Raw genomic sequence first — 16,712 nt, 5'->3', positions numbered from 1 at the left:
AGTATCTATTAAGTATGGTAAGCAGCAACTCGATTTTCCTGTGACATGCACTATATTAAATGGTTCAGCGTCCGGTGTTTTATTCGACTGGCTACCACGACTTCTAACAGCTCGTCTTCTTTCGCGTGGAATATGCCTGGACCACCGTGCACAAGGCATGTCGAGAAGTTGTTTGGAAATCGAAAAATCAGTATACTCATGAAAAATTTATAAAAACTCAGATGCAAGTCGCTTTCGTTGTCAAAGCACTTAGTGAGCCGTGTGAAGAACGTTCTGATCCCTCCGTCAAAAATGTTTCCCTCCGCCGGCGTGGTGGCATGTTTATGGACACTCTCCGTCACATCGTCGACAGAAAACTTTTTTCACCTGCAAACAATTTGAGGAAGATGAAAAGATGAAAATCTGAGCGGGCCAGGTAAGGGCTGTGACCGGGATGGTTAACGATGTCCCAACCGAAGGAATCCAAAAGCTGCCTTTTCGGCGTTGGCTGTGCGGGGACATGGATTGTGATGGGAGAAGCACACTGTATTTTTCAACATTCGTCTTCTTTTGTCCTGCATCGCACTCTGTAGTTTTTTTAGTGTTCCACAGAACTGCACACCATTGATTCTTTATCCCGGGGGCAAAAATTTTGAGAGGAGAATCCCTTTACGTTTCCAAAAGAAAGAGACTCTGATTTATGGGCCGAAACAACGAGTCTGAACTTATCGTTGATGGTGTGGAGGGATGTCAACAGTGCATACATTGATTGTAGTTGCGTCATATGACACCACAAGAAAAAGAATCCACCGTGGTTAAATCGGGAAAACTCGGTGGACCGCCCTGTCCTGTTTACTGCTGGCCACAGACAGCGTCTAGATGTTTGCTAACGATGTGTGTGTTTGTGTGTGGAGGGTGCACTCCAAACAAAATTATTAATCGCCTAACAAAAAGCACAAAGATTTCAAGAAAATAAAAGAAGAACAGTCAAATGGAAATTAAAAAAAAAAAAAAAACGCAGGCCTATTATGACCACAGCTGATAGGCGTCACATAACAGTTAATCATCTCTAGTCGAGTTGCTTCTGAAGTAGCAACACTGTCTCGAAAGTTGGTTGCACTGCATTTTATGGGATAGCTCATTGCAACTGTGTGCTCGTGCGTCAGTTGTGAGAAGCTCGCATTGTTGAATTGTTACAGCAATGGGGCAGTTTGCATTAGAACAGCGAAATGATATTGTGGAATGTTATATGAAGGCAGGCTTCATCAAGGAATGTAAAGAAATGTTTCAAGCGAAGTATGCTGGTAGGAAACCACCTCACGACCAGCACTCTTCAAGATCCATACAAGAAATGGAGGCCTGTAGGATCCGTTTAGAATATCCAGAGGAATAGGTGATCGTCAGTGAGGACTCCCGAAACTATAAGCAGAATTCACATGGATATTGCGAAAAATTCCCGCAGCAGGTTGGTGTATTTCGTACATACTGTCATCGTGTACTAAAAGATATGAAATTAAAAGCCGGCCGGGGTGGCCGTGCGGTTCTAGGCGCTTCAGTCTGGAACCGGGCGACCACTACGGTCGCAGGTTCGAATCCTGCCTCGGGCATGGATGTGTGTGATGTCCTTAGGTTAGTTAGGTTTAAATAGTTCTAAGTTCTAGGGGACTGATGACCTCCGCTGTTAAGTCCCATAGTGCTCAGAGCCATTTGAACCTTTTTTTTTTAAATTAAAAGCCTATCGTGTGAGTGTGGTGCAAGAGTTGAAATTTCAGGATCAGGAAAAAAAAAAAGAGTTCATTAGTGTAACTGGCCGTTAACATGAGTTGCTAACAGTTTTGTGGATCACTTGCTTTTGTTCATGCCAGACGAGGCGTGGTTTCTTTTGTCAGGTTATGTAAACTCCTAGAATTGTAAATACTAGTCGCAGGACAACCAACATAAACTACTTGAAGAACCTCCCCACTCAGGGAAGATAGATGTTTGGTGTGCGTTGTCCAGCGTGCGCTTTATTGGCCCCATATTGTTCAATTACATATTAAACAATACTCGATGTCCGAAAATCTGTGACTCTTTCTATGCAGAAGTAACAGAGACAGAGAAGCTGTATGCAATATTCCAACAAGGTGGAAGAACCGCTCACACATCCAACCAAAGTATGGCCACATCACCAATGTGTTCCCTCAAAACAGACTTGTCAATAGAGGCCTCTGGCCCCCACGGTTCCCATACTTAACATCGAGTGATTTTTATTTATGGAGTACAGTAGAAAGCAAATTGCACGCTGAGAATCCTCGCACAATATATGATCTTAAACGGAGCATAACTAGAAAAATTAACATCATCACGCCTCCAGAATTACACCATGTTGCTGGTAATATAATTACACAAAGGCAGCGATTCCTGGATGCCCGTGGATACCACTTCCAGAATCCCTTACAAACAGGTAACTATATGTTTCGTAACGTTACTATTATTTATTCTCTTTGAGTTAGTTCATTGTTACTTGAATTTCGGATATAAGGCGTCCCAGTTTTATGTGGGACAGCCTTTATAATTAAAACTAGACGACCAATGATCTCTCCAGTGTAGATGCACACGAGGCCCCAACTCGTACGGGAATGAGCGAAACCGGCCGCAGTGGCCGAGCGCTTCTAGGCGCTTCAGTCTGTAACCGCGCGACCGCTACGGTCGCAGGTTCGAATCCTGCCTCGGGCATAGATGTGTGTGATGTCCTTAGATTAGTTAGGTTTAAGTAGTTCTAAGTCTAGGGGACTGATGACCTCAGATGTTAAGTCCCATAGAGCTCAGAGCCATTTGAACCATTTGAATCGGCGAATTGCTACGAGTAATGAGGATAATAGGCATGGGGTAGTGTATTTGTGGTGTGTAGGTAAGTGCGAATTTGAATCTGACGGGAGGCATGCTAGGGTAATCCGTGCAGTTGCGACGACGACTGTGTCTGGATGGTGCAGTGTTCAGTGCATCTACGTAGTAAGCAGTAGATCCGGGTTCGGTTCCCAGTCTGGCACATGTTTTCAACTTTCACCATTGATTTAAATCAATGGCTGCTCTCAGTCAGTGTCTGTAATTTCTTTGTGTCTCATGAAATATATGCTGTTTAACACATCTGTCATTTTTATGAAAAATAAACTTCTTGTTTCTAATTGCGTGTTTCACACAAAAATCTAGTTTTAATTGCAAACGCAAATTCTCAGTTACAGATCTTTCATAAAACATTATTTATCAGGAATGTTAAAATTAGAAAAGTGCAAATTAAAATTTTTTCCGTCTTTACGTATTTTACGCATCACGAAAATCTCCGTAGAACGCGCGCGTCCAAATTCTCAGGCGAGCACCCTGCCGTGCTGCCACGCTGTTTGTCGAAATAACGACCCTGCTTTGGCCTATGGCCGAAAAACTTCAAAGACGGGTGTATATAGAATTGTTAGAGTTGCATCGAAATGACTGATTGACTGATATTTGTATTTTGAACTTCAGGTACCATAAATACAAATAAAAATAAAAATGAAAAACCAATTAGAGGGGTCACCTTGTCAGTACTGTGTATATTTTTGGTCATGCCTTGTACACGTTGGTTCAAATGTCTCTGAGCACTATGGAACTTAACATCTGTGGTCATCAGTCCCGTAGAACTTAGAACTACTTAAAACAAACTAACCTAAGGACATCACACACATCCATGCCCGAGGCAGGATTCGAACGTGCGACCGTAGCAGTCGCCGGGTTCCGGACTGAGCGCCTAGAACCGCGAGACCACCGCGGCCGGCCCTTGTACACGTGTCGTTCGTCTGAGTCACATTATAATTTGTATGTTTTTAAAAAGAGAAGCAGAAGTGGGTGATTGATGCAGTATCATTGCCACAGATACTACTACAACGCCGCGCTAACACAAAGTTGGCGGCCCGTCGTCTGCCGAGCACAGCGCACTCTAGCGGGCTGTGCAGCTCCACGGAACTGGAGTGTGCCTCGTTCACTTCTTAGCTAGATTTCAACCTAGGCAGACGCACTTCCATAATCGGCCCTCAGCCAGTTCTGTGATGTTTGCCTTGATTCTCTGAGGAGGGGCCATCAGGCTTAGTCCCTGAGAATATGTTGTGTTAGTTATAGCCGTCGCTGCAATCCTACAAACTACTAAAGATAAGTAATTTTGATTGTACTATGTTTTTCTTGAATAATAATCCTTCTCTCTCACAGTGTGCCGTACCGCATATTATTGCAACCCGGACTCCTTCAGCTCCTATCAACTCGACCTCCTACTTATTTGCATTTAGTAACGAGCTGAAAACACCCACGCGTTTTGTGCCTCTAAACAGTTGTTGTTGTTGTGGTCTTCAGTCCTGAGACTGGTTTGATGCAGCTCTCCATGCTACTCTATCCTGTGCAAGTTTCTTCATCTCCCAGTACCTACTGCAGCCTACATCCTTCTGAATCTGCTTAGTGTATTCATCTCTTGGTCTCCCTCTACGATTTTTACCCTCCACGCTGCCCTCCAATACTAAATAGGTGATCCCTCGATGTCTCAGAACATGTCCTACCAACCGATCCCTTCTTCTAGTCAAGTTGTGCCACAAGCTCTTCTTCTCCCCAATTCTATTCAATACCTCCTCATTAGTTATGTGATCTACCGATCTAATCTTCAGCATTCTTCTGTAGCACCACATTTCGAAAGCTTCTATTCTCTTCTTGTCTAAACTATTTATCGTCCACGTTTCACTTTCATACATGGCTACACTCCATACAAATACTTTCAGAAACGACTTCCTGACATTTAAATCTATACTCGATGTTAACAAATTTTTCTTCTTCAGAAACGCTTTCCTTGCCATTGCCAGTTTACATTTTATATCCTCTCTACTTCGACCGTCATCAGTTATTTTGCTCCCCAAATAGCAAAACTCCTTTACTACTTTAAGTGTCTCATTTCCTAATGTAATTCCGTCAGCATCACCCGACTTAATTCGAATAAATGATATTCGCTACGATGACTTTTCGCACATCGATATCCTCATATTATTCGTTCTCACCATTTAGAACGAACGATTAACCGTCGTGAATTTCTGAACCTTCAGCTGTGGTACTGAGGCCGGCAGTGTGACTTACCTCAGTAGGACACTTCGCGGAGGCGGAAAAAAGAGAAAGGAATGCTTTTAGTTACTAGGATTCGGCACCCGCCTGCCGCGGGATTCCTGGCAGGCACAAAAAGACGAAATAAAGCCGGGAGGCAGCCGGATGAAAGCAAAGTTATGCCTGCCGCCGCAATATCGGCCCGCGGCGGTCGGGCGCCGGCGGTAAGCGGCAGACGAGCCGGCGTGTCGCAGCCAGCAGCCAGTAGCCGGGGCCACGGCGAGGCTGCGGGATCCGGGCCGGGAGGAGACTGGCGGCGCGGCGGCCAATATCGCCGCGTTATGCCGCCTGCCGACAAAATACTCGCAGCCAGCCAGCCGCCTCGGCTGCTGCTGCCGCTAGTGTCTGACAACCACCGGCCCGCCACGATCCACGGCGGGACTCGCGCCCTCGACACGCCAGCCACGCGGTCGGAATTTAGGCCCACCGTTGCACCAAAGCACACTGTTCCCGCAGTCTCTCCATAGACATTTAAGACAGCCGTATTTACTGTAGGAGATTAGTAAACAACATTCAAAACTAGTACTTTCTCTCTCCTAGTATTTCCGACTCCACTATCGTCTGTCCGATTACTGTAGTGACTGTAGAGCCAACACTGCTTTTTGGCATCTACACCACTGGCCATTAAAATTGCTACACCACGAAGGTGACGTGCTACAGACGCGAAATTTAACCGACAGGAAGAAGATGCTGTGATATGCAAATGATTAGCTTTGCAGAGCATTCACACAAGGTTGGCGCCGGTGGCGACACCTTCAACGTGCTGACATGAGGAAAGTTTCCAACCGATTTCTCATACACAAACAGCAGTTGACCGGCGTTGCCTGGTGAAACGCTGTTGTGATGCCTCGTGTAAGGAGAAGAAATGCGTACCGTCACGTTTCCGACTTTGATGAAGGTCGGGTTGTAGCTTGTCGCGATTGCGGTTTATCGTATCCCGACATTGCTGCTCGCGTTGGTCGAGATACAATGACTGTTAGCAGAATATGGAATCGGTGGGTTCAGGAGGGCAATACGGAACGCCGTGCTGGATCCCAACGGCCTCTTATCACTAGCAGTCAAGATGACAGGCATATTATACGCATGCCTGTAAAGGATCATGCAGCCACGTCTCGATCCCTGAGTCAACAGATGGGGACGTTTTCAAGACAACAACCACCTGCAGGTACAGTTCGACGACGTTTGCAGCAGCATGGCCTATCAGCTCGGAGACCGTGGCTGCGGCTACCCTTGACGCTCCATCACAGACAGGAGCGCTTGCAATGGTATACTCAACGACGAACCTGGGTGCACGAATGGCAAAACGTCGTTTTTTCGGATGAATCCATGTTCTATTTACAGTATCATGATGGTCGCATCCGTGTTTGGCGAAATCGCGGTGAACGCACATTGGAACTGTGTATTCGTGATCGCCATACTGACGTATCACCCGGCGTGATGGTATGGGGTGCCATTAGTTACACGTCTCGGTCACCTCTTGTTCGCATTGATGGCACTTTGAACAGTGGACGTTACATATCAGGTGTGTTACGACCCGTGGCTCTACCCTTCATTCAATCCCTGCGAAACCCTACATTTCAGCAGGATGATGCACGACCGCATGTTGCAGGTCCTGTACGGGCCTTTCTGGATACAGAAAATGTTCGACTGCTGCCCTGTCCAGCACATTCTCCAGATCTCTCACCAATTGTAAACATCTGGTCAATGGTGGCCGAGCAACTGGCTCGTCACAATACGCCAGTCACTACTCTTGATGAACTGTGGTATCGCGTTGAAGCTGCATGCGCAGTTGTACCTGTACACGTCATCCAAGCTCTGTTTGACTCAATGGTCAGGCGTCTCAAGGCCGTTATTACGGCCAGAGGTGGTTGTTCTGGGTGTTGATTCTCAGGATCTATGCACCCAAATTGCGTGAAAATATAATCACATGTCAGTTCTAGTGTAATATATTTGTCCAACGAGTACCCGTTTATCATCTGCATTTCTTCTTGGTGTAGCAGTTTTAATGGCCAGTAGTGTATGAAGAAATGCAGTCGCAGCTAATGCAAGAGGCCAGGTTAGCGGCTCAGGTCGGAGCTGATACAGCCACTCACAACTGGACCTTTCTTTTCAAGTCATCAGTGTTGTGACTGTTTTGATGTAGCCCACCACGAATTCCTCTTCATCTCAGAATATCAGTTGTAGCCTACGTTGTCAGTTATTTACTGGATGTAATCCAATCTCTGTCTTCCTACACAGTTTTTAACCCCTATATCTCCCTCTAGTACCATGGAAGTTATTCCGTGATGTCTTAACAAATGTCCTACCTTCCTGTCGCTTCTTCTTGTCAGTGGTTTCCATATATTCCTTTCCTCACCAATTCTGTGGAGAAGCTCCTCATTCGTACCTTATCAGTCCACCTTGCAACATTCATCTGTAGCACCACATCTGAAATGCTTCGATTCTCTTCTGTCACGGGTTTCCTACAATCCATGTTTCACTACCATGCAATGCTGTACTCCAAACTTACATTCTCAGAAATTTCTTCCTCAAATTAAGGCCCTTGTTTGATACTAATCTCTATCTCTTCACCATAGATATTCTATTTGTCAAGGCTAGTCTGCTTTTTGTGTTGTCTTCACTCCGTCCATCATGGTTCATTTTACAAAATTGTTAAGGCTTTCGTGCCCTCTTGTTGACAGACAGCCTGTTGGCTTCTGATTCTTCGCCCGATGTTTCTTTCATGATTTTCCTGAGGTTACGCCAGCACGAGTGACTACCATTCTCAAAGCTTCACCTTCCATTGCTGCTGGTGGTGAAGCTTTGTCAACGCCACCCACTGATACAGAATGAGATTTTTCACTCTGCAGCGGAGTGTGCGCTGATATGAAACTTCCTGGCAGATTACAACTGTGTGCCGGACCGAGACTCGAACTCGGGACCTCCCCCAGGCTGTGGCTAAGCCATGTCTCCGCAATATCCTTTCTTCCAGGAGTGCTAGTTCTGCAAGATCCGCAGGAGGTCTTCTGTGAAGCTTGGAAGGTAGGAGACGGGGTACTGGCGGAATTGGAGCTGTAAGGACGGGTCGTTAGTCGTGCTTCGGTAGCTCAGTTGTAGAGCATTTGCCCGCGAAAGGCAAAGGTCCCGAGTTCGAGTCTCAGTCCGGCACACAGTTTTAATCTGCTAGGAAGTTCCACCTACTAATGCTGGCGAAAAGTCAAAAACATCATGAAACAAACGTCGGACGAAGAACCGGAGACTGAAGTCAACAGCCATATTGCCGTGTGTTATTTTGCTGCATAGGCAGCAGAATTTCCTAACTTAGTGCATTTTGTGATCTCCAATTCTGATGTTAAGTTTCTGCCTCTTCTCATTTCTGCTACTTCTCATTACTTTCGCCTTTCTTGGATCAACTCTCAGTCCATAACCTCTACTCGTTACACTGTTCATTCTTTTCAGCAGATTCTGTGATACTTCTTCACTCTCATCGAGGATAGCTTTGTTATCAGCGAATATTATCGTTGGTATCTTTCCACCTTGGATTTCTAATTCCACTCATGAACGTTTCTTTTGTTTACGTCATTGCTTCTTCGATGCATGGACTGAACAGTAGGGAGGAAAGACTACATTCATGTGTGCACCATTTTTAATCCGAGTTCTTCGTTCTTGGTTCTTCCAGTCGTATTGTTCTTTCTTGGTTCCTCTGCTTACCGTATATCGTCCGACTTTCCCTGTAGCTTACTACTATTTTTCTCAGAATGTCGAACATCTTGCAGGTCGAAAATTCTATGAGCGTGTCTTGGTTTTTCTTCAGCCTTGCATCCATTATCAAAGGCAACGTCAGAACTGCGTCTCTAGAGCCTGAAATGATCGTCACCTAATACATTCTAAATTTCATTTTCTCTCCTTCTGAATATTATTCTCATCAGCAACTTGCATGCATGAGCTGTTAAGCTGATTGTGCCAGAATTCAGGGGCTACGTACTTATAAGGCAAGTCGTGTCTTCAAGAAGTCGTGTCGATTACTACTCGCTGCAACAGAGCGGAAGCACCAAAGGCGCAAAACATTGATGCAGCAGAAAGATAGAATCACTGTGGCCTGGGAGACCTAGATGCTTCACAACGTCCGAGCCATCGTTTGTTGTGGCTTGTGTGATAGAAATCGATGCAGTAGCAAAAACAAGGATGGGCCAAGTCCATATAAATACTCGTCATTTTTAGTCAAAGGTGTTGCATGAGTCAGCGCGTCTGGTCTCTGCGGCTGCTAGCTACTGCCCTGCCGCTGGGGCCAATGCTATGGACTTACCGCCCTCCAACGGACAGGCAGCCTGGGGGGCTGCTGGGGCTGCTGCTGGCCTCCTACGCTGGTGGTCTAATGTTCGATCCTGGGGCCGGGAAGCAATTCAGCCACCGTCTCTAGCGAAGGACTCTTACGTGTCGTGTCGTGGGTGCAGACGTAGTAGGTACAAACAGGTTTCTTTAATAGACATAACGGCGCTAGTTAGTCACCGTCTCTATGTATAGGATTGGTCTTTCGTGGATACAACTCATTTAGAGTCAGTGTTTGCTGAATAAAGTCAGAAATTTTAAAACGATTTTCGTCGTTCACTACAAATTCCATTTCTTACCTTTCGTAATAACGGAGTTTTAACCACCTAGTCAGACTCCCTCTCATTAGGCCAAACGACTATTTCCGTTTTTCTCCAAACACTGTCGCCCACTCCCAAGCAAAACTCACGTTTGAGATGCGACGCAACGTCCCAGAGCTCAGTTTGGTCATGAAGACCTGTGTCAGACGTTCCCTGAATTTTGGAAGGAAGATGACATCCTGTTTCTGTTTCATGGGCAGCTCTTCCACATGCTATGACCTCAAGTAGTTTCTTCTTGTCAAGCATGTGAAAAGTTTTGTGTGCGAGACACCTTTCAACACTGCCGAGGCTCACCTGCCAAGAATTCTCGTTGCCTCTGACATTATTCGATCAATACAAGGTTGTTAGAATGTGTGTGAACAAACTTCGTGCAACAAGATTATGCTTCAGTAGCAGCTGGGTATGCCACTTTAAACACCTCTCATGAACGTAGCATCCTGTGCCATCTATGCAGATAAATAAAGTTGGTTTCACAAATATATTTATTTGTGTTCCTATCGTCTTCGAACTAATGGTGAATTTCTTATTTTACCACTTTCGCTTATGATTTCAGATTCTATGTGTTGAATCCTGCCTAGTCGTCGACAATGGGGTGTCTAAAAAATCTGCTTTGTCGGATCGCTAGGCAATATTGAAACAAATCGTATTAATGAATTTTGTTTGCAGAGGAAATGATTACAATACATAACTTGGTATTTACATAGATGTGTTGCAAGCGAAGGGCGATAGACAAACTAAACAATGTCCTTCAGTATATGCAATTCCCAAGTCGCTGGTTTTGAGGTGCCAAATCTTGATGCTGCAGTAGAAGTGGTCCGTGGCCTGTCGGGCGCGGCACCTACGTTCTCTTCGCATAGAGGTCGCTGCTGTCGCGTTGTCGTCCTGGAGAGAGGTCGGTTAAGCCGTCGGCACACGGACCGTGCATCTGAGCGTTGAGCGTGCCGAGTTTCTGACGTCATAGCGTGGAATAGCACGCTCTAGAGTCTTTCCGAACGTGCAGAGCAATATCTGGCATGTCAGATCTTCTGAGTGTGCGCCTGAGCGTTGACCAATGAGATAGCACAACGCCACCTACGTCACACGCACGCCGTCTTCCTTCAGTACAGAGTGGTGAGGCGCCATATTGGCATTCATTTCAAGCCTATAAAGATGTATGCCGTTTCTGAGCACCAGCCAATTTAGAATCAGTGGAAAACCCGTTGTTAACTTTGTGATTCGTTCCAATAAAGTAATGAGAAACATCATATTCGTGGCAAAAGAATTATTGTAACTTGCGTATTATGAGAGTAGGCTATTTGAAGGCAGCGACACACTGAAGATCCACCCAAAACGCATTGTTCTTGGTACAATTTGTTATAATTAAATTTCAATTAGTAACATATTACGATTAAGGTTTTCAGGAGGCCGTAACATAGTAAGAGTAGATTCAAGGATTGTGTTGTTGGTTTAGCGTAGTGAGTAGCATCCCTATCCTATACAGAGTCGTTTGTTGGGGCGGTGGTTCGCGGCGTGGAATTTCCAAAAAAAATTTTCTGACATTCACGTTTTTATTAGGTTCAAATGGCTCTGAGCACTATGGGACTCAACATCTTAGGTCATCAGTCCCCTAGAACTTAGAACTACTTAAACCTAACCAACCTAAGGACATCACACACATCCATGCCCGAGGCAGGATTCGAACCTGCGACCGTAGCAGTCCCGCGGTTCCGGACTGCAGCGCCTAGAACCGCAAGACCACCGCGGCCGGCGTTTTTATTAGGTTCTCATACTTTATTATTAGTTTAATATAAGGATATACTATAATATTTGATGTTATGTAAATATAAGTTCAGCTTTTTTTTTAGGAGTGACTTTGTTCGATTGGCTTAATCTACAGGACAGCTTGCGCTGGTTGTATAAAGATATTTTGCTCCTTTTTCTTTTACGCTTCGTAATTCACATGTTGCAAAGATTCTGCTACTGGGTAGGAACAGTGATCAAGTAAGACTGGGTTTTACTAAAATGTGGGAATGATGAAACAATGTTTATCTTATGCGGAGAAATATTCCAAATTTGTACCGCACTGTTTGTAATGGAACTTTTATAAGCCTGAGTCCTTATTGATTGGACATGGTACTTTACTTTTCGTGGACGATGGAGGAAATGTGCGTTTTAATAGAGCTAACGTGGGAATTTTACGCGCACCCGTTGAGTAAACTGTGTGATTTACGTACTAGAAACATCCCTAAACTGCCGCTGGAGTGCGTTGCGATCGCTTATACCACGTTGAGGACCATATACCGTATGCACAAGTCGCATCGTTCCTGAGCGTTCAGCAGCACGTTGAACTTGGCACGCTGAACGTTAACGTACGGCAGCACGGTCCGTGTGCCGACGGCTTTAGCGTGCAACTGGCCGACGTCGTCTCACAGCTCTCTCTGCTCTTACGTTCCCGACTGGCGTGCGGGCGCTTGAGTTTACGCCGTAACACTATGGTTCCCTATTACTTATTCTCCCGCATCATCTCTGAATGTTTGTCCTATAATTAAGGAAACAACGTCTATATGAAAAACAGAAGGAAAAAGAAAACCAATGGAACAGGAACACAACCCTGCATCACGCGCTTACTAAGTCTGAAGAATCAGATCTGAAACTTTTCTAATTTGTTTTAAATCAAGTCACGTCGTGTTGATACTAGGACATAGCCTACTGGTTCATGGTTACGTGTTTCGAAAGTGACTACTGATGGGCATCTGCAATATTCCAAGTGATGTATAGTTATGTCTTTTCCACAGACAAAAGCTTTTATTTATTTTTTTCTTCTACCTGGCCCTTGCGGAACTTCATACGCAAAGTGTTTTCAGAGTCTTACGTAACATGAAATCATCACGTACGCGATGGATTCACGATAAATAGGTGACTGGCGATGAACAGATGATCTGTCAGGCATGTGAGCCGTCTTCTAGAGCCGTCTTCTCCTGCCACGAGAGCCTTAAAACGGGCAGGGAGCGGGAACGTGTGGAGTATGAGGCTTTGCGGGTCATAAATAAAACATCGGGCTGTGCTTGGCAGACATATTTGTTTCAGATTTCCATGCGCGGCGGGAGCGGCACGCGCAGAGATTACGAGCGGACAGCAGGTGCGGCTGCCGTCGCAGAGCCCGCGGTCGGCATTATTGAATCCGGCAGGGCGGGGGTGGGTTTTGCGGTGGGGGTGGGGTCGGGGGTGAGGTCTGCGTGCCTGACTTATGAGCACCTCCGGCGGGCTGACCAGACACCTTCTGTCGCGGCCTCCTCACGCTCTTCGTGCTTCTGGTATCACCTCTCCATTCAGTGTATCTCATGGCGCTGCTAAACTCCTGACATACATTTACAACAGCAGAACACTGAAGAGCGTGGCAGAGAGCATTTCCCATTGTACCAAATTTTAGGCTTCCTCTTTGTTCCATTCACGTGTGGAGCATGGGTAGAGTAATTCTTTAAAGCATCTGAGCTCGCTGTAGTTATTGTAGTCCTGTTTTCGCAGTCCTTGCGTGAGCGATTAGTTCTTGAAACTTTGTGAGCAGGCTGTCACGGGATAGTTGTTTATCTTCAGACATCTGCCAGCTCAGGTTTTCCAGCATTCCTGTCACGCACTCTCATGGATGAAACATACCTGTGACGATCTGTGTTGCCCTTTTCTGTAAATGTTCTGTATTCCCTCACCTTCCTCATCCCCTCCTCCGCAAAATCTCTGTAGTTCCGTTTGGTATGGGTCCTATGCACTTGAGGTACAGTTTGGGATGCCAACGGCCTTGCCGCAGTGGTAACACCGGTTTCCTTCAGATCACCGAAGTTAAGCACAGTCGGGCTGGGCTAGATCTTGGATGGGTGACCATCCGGTCTGCCAAGCGCTGTTGGCAAGCTGGGTGCACTCAGCGCTTGTGAGGCAAACTGAGGAGATACTTGATTCAGATGTAGCGGCTCCGGTCACGGAAACTGACATACGGCTGGGAGTGCGTTGTGCTGACCACATGCCCCTCCATATCCGCATCCAGTGGCGCCTGTGGGCTGAGGATGACACGGCGGACGGTCGGTACCGTTGGGCCTTCCAAGGCCTGTTCGGACCGAGTTTACTGTAGTACAATTTGGGATGTATCTCACGAGTGTTTTGTAAGAAATCTCCCAGTACCCTATCAATGAACCGAAGTCTGCTTTACCTACGATCAAGCCATTGAATATCTCTACAAGTTTTCATATCCAGGTATTTGGATGAGATGACTTTTCCATTTGTGTCTATCTTTTTCGATTTTTCGGGCCCTCAATGGTGCCCTTATCAACGCCCTGTTCCATTTGTGTTTAAGTGATATTGTAGGACAGGATCCCACGTTTCTGTTTTCTGTCAAATGTACAGTTTTAAATATTCAGCATTTACAGAAAGTTGCCACTCGTCTCCCTGCTTTTAAATCTTATCAACATCTGACTGAATATTTATGCATCTTTTTTCGGAAATTACTTAATTATGGATAACTGCATCATCTGCATAAAGCCTGAGTTAACCATTGATATTGTCTACAAGGTCACTAACTTACAACTCGAACAACAAGGGTCGCAATACATTTACCCGGGGCACGCCTGGAGTTACTCCTACTTCTGTCGATGAGTCTCCATCCAAGATAACATGCTGCCTTCTCCCTACTGATAAATCCTCAGTACAACCACAAATGCTGTTTGATATACTGTGTAATCGTCCATTTGTTAATAAACGATTGTGTGGTGCAATTTTCGGAAGTCAGGAAATACTGCATCTATCTAGTTGCTTCGGGATGTCATGTGAGGATAAGCGCGAGTTGCGTTTTTCATGACACATGTTTTCGGAATCGATGCTTATTGGGATGGAGGCGGTTGTTCTGATCAAGATAACGCATTGTGTTTAAACTAAGACTTCTGCAACAGATGGACATCAGTGGCACTAGATGGTAACTATATCGATAGTTTCAAAATCAAACCATTTGCTGAAGTTCTTCTGTGAAAGACCCTGCACGCGTTGAAGACGGTACGGATACGTGAGTCGTCCTTGGAATATCCTTCCAATATCACGTGCTAACTGACGCGTCTTGTGCTAAATGTACTTCGTGCGTGCTTTATAGTCAGGTGGACGCGCAAGAGTTGACCATCTTTACTATTTTTGATGCTATGGATCGCGCATCAGCAACGCCACATTGAACGCTGCAGAGGTCAGATGAATGGACTGTCCCCTGTCTGGAAGCTCGTTCCGAAACACCCTTTAAACATAATGCCCATAACCACTTGTATGGCCATACATTAAAAATCATATCTTCCTGCTCATGAAATGAATATTCTGCTATGGTTAACTGGAACTCTTGGTAGGTGGACTAATTCAGTAGCCGGCCGGTGTGGCCGAGCAGTTCTAGGCGCTTCAGTCTGGAACCGCGGGACCGCTACGGTCGCAGGTTAGAATCCTGCCTAGGGCATGGATGTGTGTGATGTTCTTAGGTTAGTTAGGTTTAAGTATTCTAAGTTCTGGGGGACTGATGACCTCAGATGTTAAGTCGAATAGTGCTCAGAGCCATTTGAACCATTTGAACTAATTCAGTGCTGCTACATAAGTCACACACTCAGGCCTCAAACTTACGCAAGCATCAAATATAAACGTGTCACCGTAATAACATAACGCCATTGCGGATACATTTAATGCATCAACAAACTGACTAGTTCGATTTATCACCAGCGTATGCAACAGAATGAACTATGATTATTGGTGACAAACTAAGTTTGTTGAATTTCACCTTCAATGCATTGATCTTAAATTTACATTGTATCTCAAAAACTAAGGATTTTGGGACATTATTTACACTGACTTTATTTCTTGTTTTGGAGTGAGGGGTATGCCCTCGAAATATGTAATGGTAATTGCGAGAAATCGTGTGGATTGCGTGACAGTTCAATAAGTTTATTATCCACGTATGAGTACCTATCAGTGACAATTTGACATCTTATTTTTGTTGATGTCCACCAGTGTCATCTCAGTCGTTCTTATGTTCTTCTATTTCAAATTGTTTTCTGTGTCAGCAATGTATCTATATGAATAAAAACATCCATTGTGAACATTTTCGTAGTTTATTTTTCAGCTCGTGAATAATTTTGTTGGATACTTGCTACATTTATTTATGTAAATATGTACAAGGACGTGCTGAAAACTACTGTCTCCGAATTTTCTACGTGAAAGATTTGTAAGCTTTTTAAATAAAAGAAACGTTAATAACATTTTTCATCTGTATTGTTCATGTCTACATATTTAAGCCCTTTGCCACTAGATGGCTCCGAACTGTAGCGTGTAACATAGCGGTGTGTAACATAACTATGTCGGTCTGCGAGAAACAGTTCGTTCACATATCGAGCATCCTATCCTTTAGCATGACATTGCCATCTCCAAAACTTAAATAACACCTTCGAGGACTTCACTTTGACAATATTTAATCGGTGCAAGCAGAGGTGAGGCTGTGGCTCCGTCTACAGGGTGAAATATTCTACAGTGACCACATCAACAAACTGGTCTCTCGTTCTGAGAAATGTGTTCCTCGCCAGAATGTGTCGGGAAATAAATGTGTAAACGTGAAGAATAAGGATGTGGGATGTTAATAACTTTTGTTTTATAGAAACCTTTAAAGCGTTTTTCAGATGAAGATTTAGGATGCACTGCTTTTGAGCACGCCCTCGTAATTTGCGATGATTACGTTAAAAAGTAACTCCAATAATCCTATTACTATTATAACTAATAACGTATCTTAAAAGTGTCTGACTCATTTATATACAAAATGAAAGTTTTATGATGTATCTCGCTTTTTAACATGAGGCGAATGCCATGATAGACCAAGCCCTATTTTCAACCAATTCTTAGTCTGCACTGAGTTTGGAAGATATTGACGGGCTCTTTGAATCCGGGGTTGCGATATTGCATTTGGCTTGAAGAGCGGGGACG

The 16,712-nt window shown here is 44.8% G+C and overlaps 1 protein-coding gene and 1 pseudogene across 1 annotated transcript in view; both read left to right on the top strand.

The window, feature by feature from the left end:
• Positions 1-16,712, top strand: part of LOC124594036 (probable inactive tRNA-specific adenosine deaminase-like protein 3) — a 376,463-nt gene that overhangs the window by 206,194 nt on the left and 153,557 nt on the right. The window lies entirely within an intron of this gene.
• Positions 13,515-13,632, top strand: LOC124597619 (annotated as a pseudogene).

This window comes from Schistocerca americana, chromosome 2 (assembly GCF_021461395.2).
Source record: "Schistocerca americana isolate TAMUIC-IGC-003095 chromosome 2, iqSchAmer2.1, whole genome shotgun sequence".
NCBI classification, from domain to species: Eukaryota; Metazoa; Arthropoda; class Insecta; order Orthoptera; family Acrididae; genus Schistocerca; species Schistocerca americana.
This window is presented reverse-complemented; position numbering and strand designations above follow the sequence as displayed.